This window comes from Terrapene carolina, unplaced genomic scaffold (assembly GCF_002925995.2).
Source record: "Terrapene carolina triunguis isolate 2854851 unplaced genomic scaffold, T_m_triunguis-2.0 Scaffold24, whole genome shotgun sequence".
Taxonomy (NCBI): domain Eukaryota; kingdom Metazoa; phylum Chordata; order Testudines; family Emydidae; genus Terrapene; species Terrapene triunguis.
The window spans coordinates 2,112,193-2,121,643 of NW_020664375.1; positions in this window are offsets into that span (position 1 = coordinate 2,112,193).

The window sequence follows — 9,451 nt, forward strand, 5'->3', positions numbered from 1 at the left end:
AGCATCTGAGTGTTCTTGGTAAATGTTACAGCTGCAGATTGACTCTCTCAAATTTACTATAGTAAAAGGTACAACATGAAACAGCTTAATAAAGTCAGGTTAGCCTGAATTTTCATTTTCAGAATGATTACACTAGCCCAGTCCTGATTTATGAAAATGTAAAGACCTCTTACACATGCAAAACTGGCTGGTTGAAAAGGAGTGAGCCTGAAGTGCACAGCCACTGTTGCTGTAGTAGCAATTAAAGTCATGCCTCCAAGTACTACTTATGCATAGTGGAATATACCAAATTGAAACAGTAAGGGGTCACATCCTCACAGTCAGGTATCTTGATATGCATTGGCTAATGGAAAGAGCCTCCACTGTGGAAAGGTTGCAAAAACTAAATATTGAACTGTTCCAACATTTGTTACTATGAGATATCAAATTCTAACAGGGTGGTACAGCCCTCCTTAACACCTTAGCTTTTGTTCAGCTAGAGCAATTGTCTTTACTAAAGGTTTGTTAAAATGAACATAGCCCTCTAACTATACACCTCTATCTCAGTATAACGCTGTCCTCAGGAGCCAAAAAATCTTACTGCATTATAGGTGAAACCATGTTATAGCAAACTTGATTTGATCCCCAGGAGTGCACAGCCCCCCCCCCCCCCCCCCCCGAGTGCTGCTTTACCACTTTGTATCCAAATTCGTGTTATATCGGGGTTGAGGTGTATTTCCATCTCTGCAATGGAACAGGCCAGACTCAGTTTTATGAATGGGGTTTTTTTAATGGCTCTAAAAACTTTGAAATTTTGAACACAACTAATTTGTGTGCAATAGTTCAGTTTTATACTGTTTGTTCCAGCATTCCTTTGCTATTTCTGGCTTTAAAACTCCTTTCAACCCAGGGCATGTGCAAATGACCAAAAAGGTTGGCCATATGTCCACTAAAGCTGTAGAACTGAAATGGGGAGAACCTGTTGGACTGCCATTAAGCTAAGTGCTTGGTGCAAATGATTTTAAAAAATAACTACTGCACCAGAGTTGGACAAACCTAATGCTTAGTGTGAAAATTCTACATGTGGGGTTCTGAAAGAAAATATTAGCACACTTTTTTTAAGAATGTGATTTGGGGAATATTTGGCCTTGCCAGAAGCTGGGACAGATCACATGATAAAACACCCTGTTCTGTTCATGGCCTCTGAAAAACATGGGGCTAGATGGGACTATTGGTCTGATCCAGTATGGCCATGCTAATGTTCTCCAAGTGGTGAAGTTCAAGCAATTATCTGCTATTCAACACATAAGAAATTCTAATTTTGCTTTCAGAAGTAAGTGGGAGATCATTTTAAGATGGGAGTTTGAACACTTCCCTCCTCTCCCTAGAAAACAATTCCACATTGCAGCCTTGAGAGCATCAGTCATGTATGGGCCCCATTGTACAAGGTGCTGTGTACAATACTGAATTAAGTATATAAAAAAGGTAGATAATGGGGAGTGCAACTGAGACAATATTGAACACTATGAAAACTAGTAAAGCACATCTGCTGCCTAGCCATTGTGGAGGCTTGTTCAACACAGGCACCAGGACAGGAGCAATTTGAAGGACAGCAAGGCTGCTTTATGGCTGTTTATTGGGAGTGCCTCCTAGGCATGAAAGGTGGCATGGGTAGAGCATCCCTCTACATTCTCATGAGTCTTAAGTAACAAACTGCTACCAAAGTATGTTACAAGGTCAATGCATTTTCTCTCATGGATAAAGCAGGGCTTCAGCTACTGCCCAATGGTTCAACTGGTCTTTCACTGCTCAGAGAAATGGGTTACTGGGGCATGATTGTACTATACAGCTACAGGAGCACTGATGACAGTATCTCAGGAAAGGGAGTCTCATAGAAGTGTTTCAGTGCATTGTGGTAGCCGCCTTACCCATGCTCCCAAGAAGTCAATGTGGCTTTTGCCTCAGACTTGAATGGGAATGGACTTAGCTGCTAATAAGCCAACCCAAGTTTTGTAGTCATAATTTCATAATGAATTTTAGGGGGCAAAGTTGGTAAAATAGGATTAATTTCCACTCTTAAGAATAAAATTCAAAGCTTACCAAAACTGTAAGAGGCAAATGTCAGAAGGGAATATTGGTGTGATGTGAGATATTTTCTGAAAGTTTCTACAAGTATGTTTGAAGAATTAAGCACTAATCTCTAAAAATTGGTCATGACAATTGATAGTGTGTGAGTTGGATTCATGGCAAAAATGAATTCTAGAGCAGTTGCAGTGTTTTTTTAAAATGAGCTGCAACTACCCTTGGAGCTACAGTCAACATGGAGCCTACTGAAGATCCTTATGCCTGCAACATCAGATTTCTTTTTCATAGCAATGACTTGGCACTGTGCATGGGCAGTGTTTAAGAGGCAGAGCAGCCATGAACCTTTCAGTTCCCTCTGACTGCCTGTGGCAGAGAGGGAATGTGGTGAGCCAGATCAGATTGGTCTCCAAGCATCAAATTCATCTTCTAGCCTAGTTTGTGAAGACAGTTAATCTTTGCCCTCCTTCTGACAGTTTGAAATTCCTAGCCCCCCACCCTCCACACAAAAGAACCCCCTATGGACTGGGGGGTGAGGTGCCTTATGCTAAACTCTCAGGATTTAAACCTGAGACCTCTGCTGGACTCATTTCCTTAGTCAATAAGCATAGCTGATGCCTTTTCTGTTGAAGAGGAGGGTAGGGGGGTCACAGCCCCAGTAAGCATAGTGTGCAAATCCTCTGCCTGCAGGACTTGCAAATTGAGGTACATAAGGGGTAGCATTACACATCACCTCAGACCCACCCTCTTCCAAAGGCACAGCCTCAGTGAGTGAGCAGACACCACCGCTTCTGGTCTACCAGAAATTGAAAGGCAGGGAAGAAAACATCAAAGAGTGGATGCCTCTTAGCCCCGCAAACCTGGCATCACCTCCTCCAACAAGCTAATGAGTGGAACGAGTACTGACGCATTACACCATAAGCATAAGACTGAAAGGAGGGGCTGGTGGGGGAGAGATGTGTGGATGCACAGAGTAGCTGAAATGACAGCAAAGAGACTGTGAACCAAGAAACCTGGCTGCCAACTGGCAAAGCACATTGGGCTCCCTCAGGTTCTGTACTGAAAGCCTCTGTCATAGTGCTTTTCATAACCATGGCAGTAGATAGACTATGTGAGACATTTTTAACGACACACCTAAAGAACATGTTTGTGTGTGCCCCAAGTAGGTCACACCTAGGGCACGTCTCTTGAGACACACTCCTCCAGAGAGAGGGTGAGAGCCACTTATTGGCAGGGGAATCACGGTGTATGTATGTTCTACAATTGGGGGGAGGGGGTGTCTGTCAAATGTGAAGGAAAAGCTGGCAGAGACAGAACACAAAGTGTTAACATTGGGGGAGGATCCTATCTTGAGGTGCACATCAAGGGTCCATGCTGGTAAATTTAGGAGTGCAAAGAGAGAGACTGGCATCCTTCATCTTGGGCAGTGGTCCTCAAACTGTTGGACATCCCCCCCACCCCCCCGGGGAAGCATGGACAAATGGGTAGCCTCTCCCTGCATTGAGGGGGGGGGGAGTACTACCCAGCCCCACTTTTACTGTGGCTCTGGTCATGCCCCCCAGCCCTGACTCCACTCCTCCCCCCAGGGGGGCATGACAGGAGTTCATTATTGGGGGCTCAAGGAAAAGTTTGGGTACCACTGATCTAGGACATTAACAGCCAGCAGGACATTAACAGCCAGCAGGTTTGCTTCATGGAAAAGCAATTTCAGCCATTTCAACTTTTTTGGTTGAAAACAGTAGCAAGCAGAACTAGTTTAGTATCTGTTTTTATATGTAACCACTTGTTTCTGATATGCACTAGCACTTAGTTTATTATAAAAGAACAGAGCTTTATCACTATAAATACAAGCAGTGCGTGTGCCTGGGGGGAGGGGGGTTCAGCCAAGCTGTGTTCCAAGGCATAACTAGTAAGCTGCAGTTACTCCTGGGGGAACCCAGAACCCCCTTAGCTCTTCATACCCAAACACCACCCCATTGAGCCTCGACCCCTGCATCTGGAGCCCCCCCTTTCCTCCAAAACCTCCTGCCTCCATCCCCCCAAAGCCCCCACACCACTGACCCCCCAACTAGCTGCACCCAGACACCCCCCCCCCGAGACCCCCACACCCCGCGCCCGAGGGCGCCCCCCCCCCTCTTTCCCCTGAGCCCCCCCCCCCCACAACGAGCCTCTGTCCATCCAGATTCCCCCACCCCTAGCTCCCTCCCCCCCACCCGAGCTACCTGTACCCAGATTGTCCCACACCTGGATCCCTCCCCCTCTAAGCCCTTCCAATAAAAGAATATTACCTCACCCATCTTGTCTCTCTCTAATATAATGAACCTGGCCAGAGAGGCAGAGGGCTGCGGAGGCCTGGAAGCCAGTGCTTGTGTTGCCACAGGCTGCTAGTTTTGAGGGAGCTGATCCACAGCTGGCACAGACAAGACTCCCCTCTACCCCATCCACACACACTAAGGGCAGGTGGTGGTGAGGTGCCGCAGAACCCTGGATCCCCTGGGAAGTAGCACAGGGTAAAAAGTTTGGGGCCCACTGATCTAGGGGTCCCAGCTCCACTTTGCTAGGCGCCATATAAACATTAAAGAAAGAGACAGTCCCCTGTAACCCTGAGGTTACAATTCAAATATATGATGGGTGATAACAGGTGGATAACAAACCGATGGGAGGCGTTCAAGGTAACAATGGAAGGATTAGGACCAATGTGATAAACTGTGGTCACCACACTCCCGCTGCTTAACTACTGTTGAGCTTTCATAGACTTTATGACAGACCGCCAGCATTATCCCAGTGGAGCCTCTGCTGTCATCCTTCCCCAAAGTGATTTTGATCCCAAACAGATTCCGTTTTATCCATTCTAATTTCTGTACCATCTACTCCATCATTAATATACAGTGTTACTCCACCACCTTCACTATTATTTCTGTCTTTTCTGAACAGCACATACCCTTCACTACTTGCATTTCAGTCATCACAACTATTCTACCATATTTCTGTTATCCCTATAATATCTGGTTTCACTTCCTGCACCGGTAGTTCTAGTTCCTCCAGTTTGTTACCCAGACTCCTTGCATTGATGTATAGACATCATAGTTGTTCCTGCTTGGCATCACCCAGATTCCTTGCCAGATTAGGTAAGGTCATTTTACTGCCAGTATCACCTACCTGGCTGTTACTGTCAGTGGTACTGGCATGATCTTTCCTCTTGTTGTCCTTTCTCCTACCCTCTGTTGTTTCTTTCTCCATTGCTGTATCCTCTTTCAATTGATTTTTCTCCCACTCAGTGTTAGAATCAGGCAAGGAGATTGCATGAACATCTGCCAGCCATCTCCCCTAAATTCCTAGTGTAAAGCTCTTTTAATCAGTTGTGCCAGTCTCCATCCCAGAAGTATATTTCCCTCCCTGCTGAGGTGGAGTCCATCCCATGAGAACTGTCCTCTGTCCATGAATGCCTCCCAGTGATCGAACATCCCAAAACCTTCCTTATAGCACCACTGCATAATCCTCATAATCCCATCTCTTGTCTCACCTTTGTTCTCCTCCTCTAGGGACAGGTTGAATCCCACTGAAGAGCATATGGGCCTCCATTTCTTTAAGCACCTTTCCCAGCCTGGCACAGTTTTCCTTGGTGCATCCCAGCAAGAATCTAGCAATATAATTTGTTCCCACATGAAGAACAATCAGGTCTTCTTACCACATCTGGCTGATGGTTCAGGAACTGCTCCTTCTTTTCAGTCCTTTTTAAATAGTTTTACGATAGAATTACATATGTCTTTATATGTTTTAAAGGCTTAGTGTAAATAGTTAGGTATAAGATCATCTTCAGTTCTGGGATGGGACATTCTCAAACCAAGCAGCCAGGTTTTAATCACTGTCTCCTGCCTTTCAGTCTTCTCAGAGTCCAACAGGCCTACAAGGCGGTGACATGTTGAAGGACACGGTCCATCGAGATGCTTGATTAGTTCAACCTTCATGCTGAAGGCTCCCAAAAAAAGGCAGAATAGGTTGCAAGCAATATTGTTGTGGGAAGCATTGGCAGACAAGCCAGCAAGGTCTGAGCCTCTTAGAGGAGCTGAAAGATTGCATAGACTCTCCTCTGCCCCTAATTCATCTAGCAATAAAAGCCAACATAATCTCTGAAAATCATATCAACCATAGTTCTGGACTCCAAGAAAACACCAGTTCTGAAGGAAGATCCAAAACCAGCAGATCCCAAACACAGAAGCAGATGTGTCAGCCTCTGCATCCAGAGCCAATCCATAAGGCAGACATTCAGCAGATACGTATGCTCAAGAGAAAACTAAGGAACCAACCATGGGGCCAGAAAGCATTGCTTAGATATGTCAGATCCCATTACATTGGATCCAAGCTTGCTGGATCAGAAGATTAGACAGAAAGATGCACATTATAAGAAGAAAGATACGCAACCTTTGGCTACGAGCTGGGGCTGCGGCTGGATGGTGCTCCCTCCCCATCCTGTGGGGGCTGGCCTGGACCCCACCAAGCACCCCCGAACATTCCTCTGTGCCCCCCTAGGGGGCATGCCCCACATTTTGGGAACCTCTGCCCTAAAGTGATGTGGGGAAGCTGGCACTGTTACTGCCTGTTCTGTGGGTAAACAGAAAGTGTCTAGTCTCTTAATTGCCTTCCTAAGCACTGAATTCACATGAACATCTCAGGGTAAGAGGGAGTAAAAAGCAGCAGAAAGCTGAAATCTGGTTGGATGTTTGAAAAGTATTGAGCATGTGAGATTACCCCTAAATGGAGGTGGGGATAGGCTAGAGGAATTAAGTTGTGTGGGTTTAGGGTACACAGAGTATATTGTTCACTCACCATATTATAAACAAGGATTATAAACAAGGCTATTAAGGCAGGCAAAAAGCTGTAGCAGAAGGAAACCTAATGAAATGAGCCAGGATTCTGGGAATCTGAGTTATGAAGAAAGATTAACCAGGTCTGCTGATGACCTACATATTTTAGTAAAACAAAAGGCAGGAGTGGAGAGGGAAGCTCATGGCGGTAGATAAGCCTCTGAAAGGAGAGGAGCAGATTGATGCAAATGAGCTGTTTAAGATAGCAACTAATTCAAACCTGCTGGAGCTTGGAGTTAACCCTGGTATCACCAGGTATCTTCAAGGCCCCAATTCAGGAAAGTATCCCTAAGTAGGACAGCATTTCAGCATATGCTATAGGATTTACACACATAGTTAACTTTAAGCATGTGCTTAAGTGCTGTCCTAAACTGGGGTCTTTATCAGTAGCACATCTGTGCGAACACTGGACGTCCATGAATCAGCCCTGTCCATGCTGGGATCAGGGCAGATTTGGGCTGTTTTTGTCTTAATTAAAAAAAAAAAGTGGCACAAATAAAACAAATTTCCTGTACCACCGTCAGTAGTAAGTGGTATAAACCCTTTTAAAGGAAACTGGCCAAAATTCTGGGAGCAGGAAAAATAAATTGTGTCTGTTGTGGGTGGGGAAAAGTTATAGACACTAGCTAGCTATTTTTTTCCACTTTAAAACTGTTCTGTGTAGGTACATTTGTATTTTCCAGGCTTTTAGGGATTTATGTTCTTCTAGCACCTACATTTCTTTAATTGTAAGAATTTGTTTAAGTAGAACACCAAAAAACCTAAATGCCACCAAACAATTAAATGCCAGTAGGTGGTATACAATCAAGAAATCATTAACCACAAACAAGAATGTGTAACTGCCTTGTCACACCTCAATTGTGTAGATTAGTGGGATAGCTAAGTCATTTTCCACTAATTGTGTAGGGACATATTTTTGATGCAGATTGACAAATTTACACATAGTGCCCCCCCCAATCCTCATAATAAGCTATTTACCGCATCAATACTTCTCAAATCAAAGCAGTTGTGCAGGAGACATCAGCTGCATGCCCAGATAAGTCATTATACACTCTTAATAGTGCAAAAATACCACGAAAGGAAGAGCTAGTTCCTGAGTTCTTGACTAAGGCGTCAGTCCTTGCTTCATTTTCCGGACTAGAATTAAGTTGTGCATTCAGAATGTAACCTGATACTTTCTTCGGTGTGTTGTAACATGAAAATTCTTTGGGTGAAGCTGTGTCACTGGTTCACAATTCAGGGCACTTAAAGTTCTGTGCTAGTGAGTGGGTCACATCTAACAGTAGAAACGACGGGGTTGCTCAGTTTACTCCAGTTTTGGAAAATGCTCTACAGAGCTGCAGGTGCATCTCTGCTGGTTAGAATTTCTGTCTTGTTACTCACACGTACTGCTCTGTATGATTTGATATTTTCATTTTGTAAAATCGGCACCATTTGATGAAAAGGGAGCTTCATCTCAGCAGCTTGTGTATTGTCTGGCTTACACGGTCTGCTCCCCGTGATGTCAAAGGGAGTTTTACTATGGGCTTCATGGGAACAGGAGTAGTTCCATATATTATAGGCCCATTTGAACAAGGCCTTTGTCTATCTTTGTGTATTGTAGCTGATCATGCTGAGGTTTGAACCAAGGTTTTAACACGAGATTGTAAAAACATCTGTTTTCTTAGTGGGTTTCCAACATGCTCAGTGCTGGTGTAGCTCTGCTCCCATTTAAGTGAAAGGAAGCTAAATACTGACTTAAATGAGAGGAGAGTTAGGGTAACACTGAACTTTTGAAATGCCTCAGTGTCCCCACCTGTAAGACAAGGATAGTAATACTTCCCCACCTCACAGGGCTATTGTGAGGCTTAATTCAGATGGGTCTGTTAAAGCCTTGAAGACATCAAGTGCCAAGTATTATTACTCTTAGTGGTGACTATTTATTGGGTTATTAGACAGACCCTTCCACTGAGAGTGGTAAATTCTATTAATGCAAAGAGGGACAATTCAGTCTTGTCACTACAGACTGAGGCCTGATCCTACGCTGATAGAAGTCAATAGCAAAACTTTAGTTGACTTCAATGGGAACACAATCAAAGCTCTGAATGGATATTGATTGACTAACTCTACCTTTTCCCACATGACTGAGGAAAAGCAAAAATCCCACTAGTTCTCTGTCCTTTGTGTGAAATATTTTGTTTGTTTGTTTGTTTGTTTGTGTGTGTGTGTGTGAGAGAGACAGCGGTGGGATGGTAGAGGGAAAAGGAAGGGAGTCAGTAGCAATTCATGGGGAGGTGGCAGAGCTAGCAGCTGCATGCCTTTGCAGCTGGCTGAGGACACTCGCATGCTGGCAGGAGGTTGGAGGATATGCTTGATCAGCGTTGTGGGTGGAGAAAATATCCTGGATTAGTTAGCACTGGCAAGGACTGGGGTGAGACAAATCAGATTAGAACAGAATGATAACAGCTCCCCTTTCACACAGCTTCAGAGCGTTTTCCTTTGCTTAAATGAAGAGATCCACCCAGCGCAAAACCTCGGATGGGGAA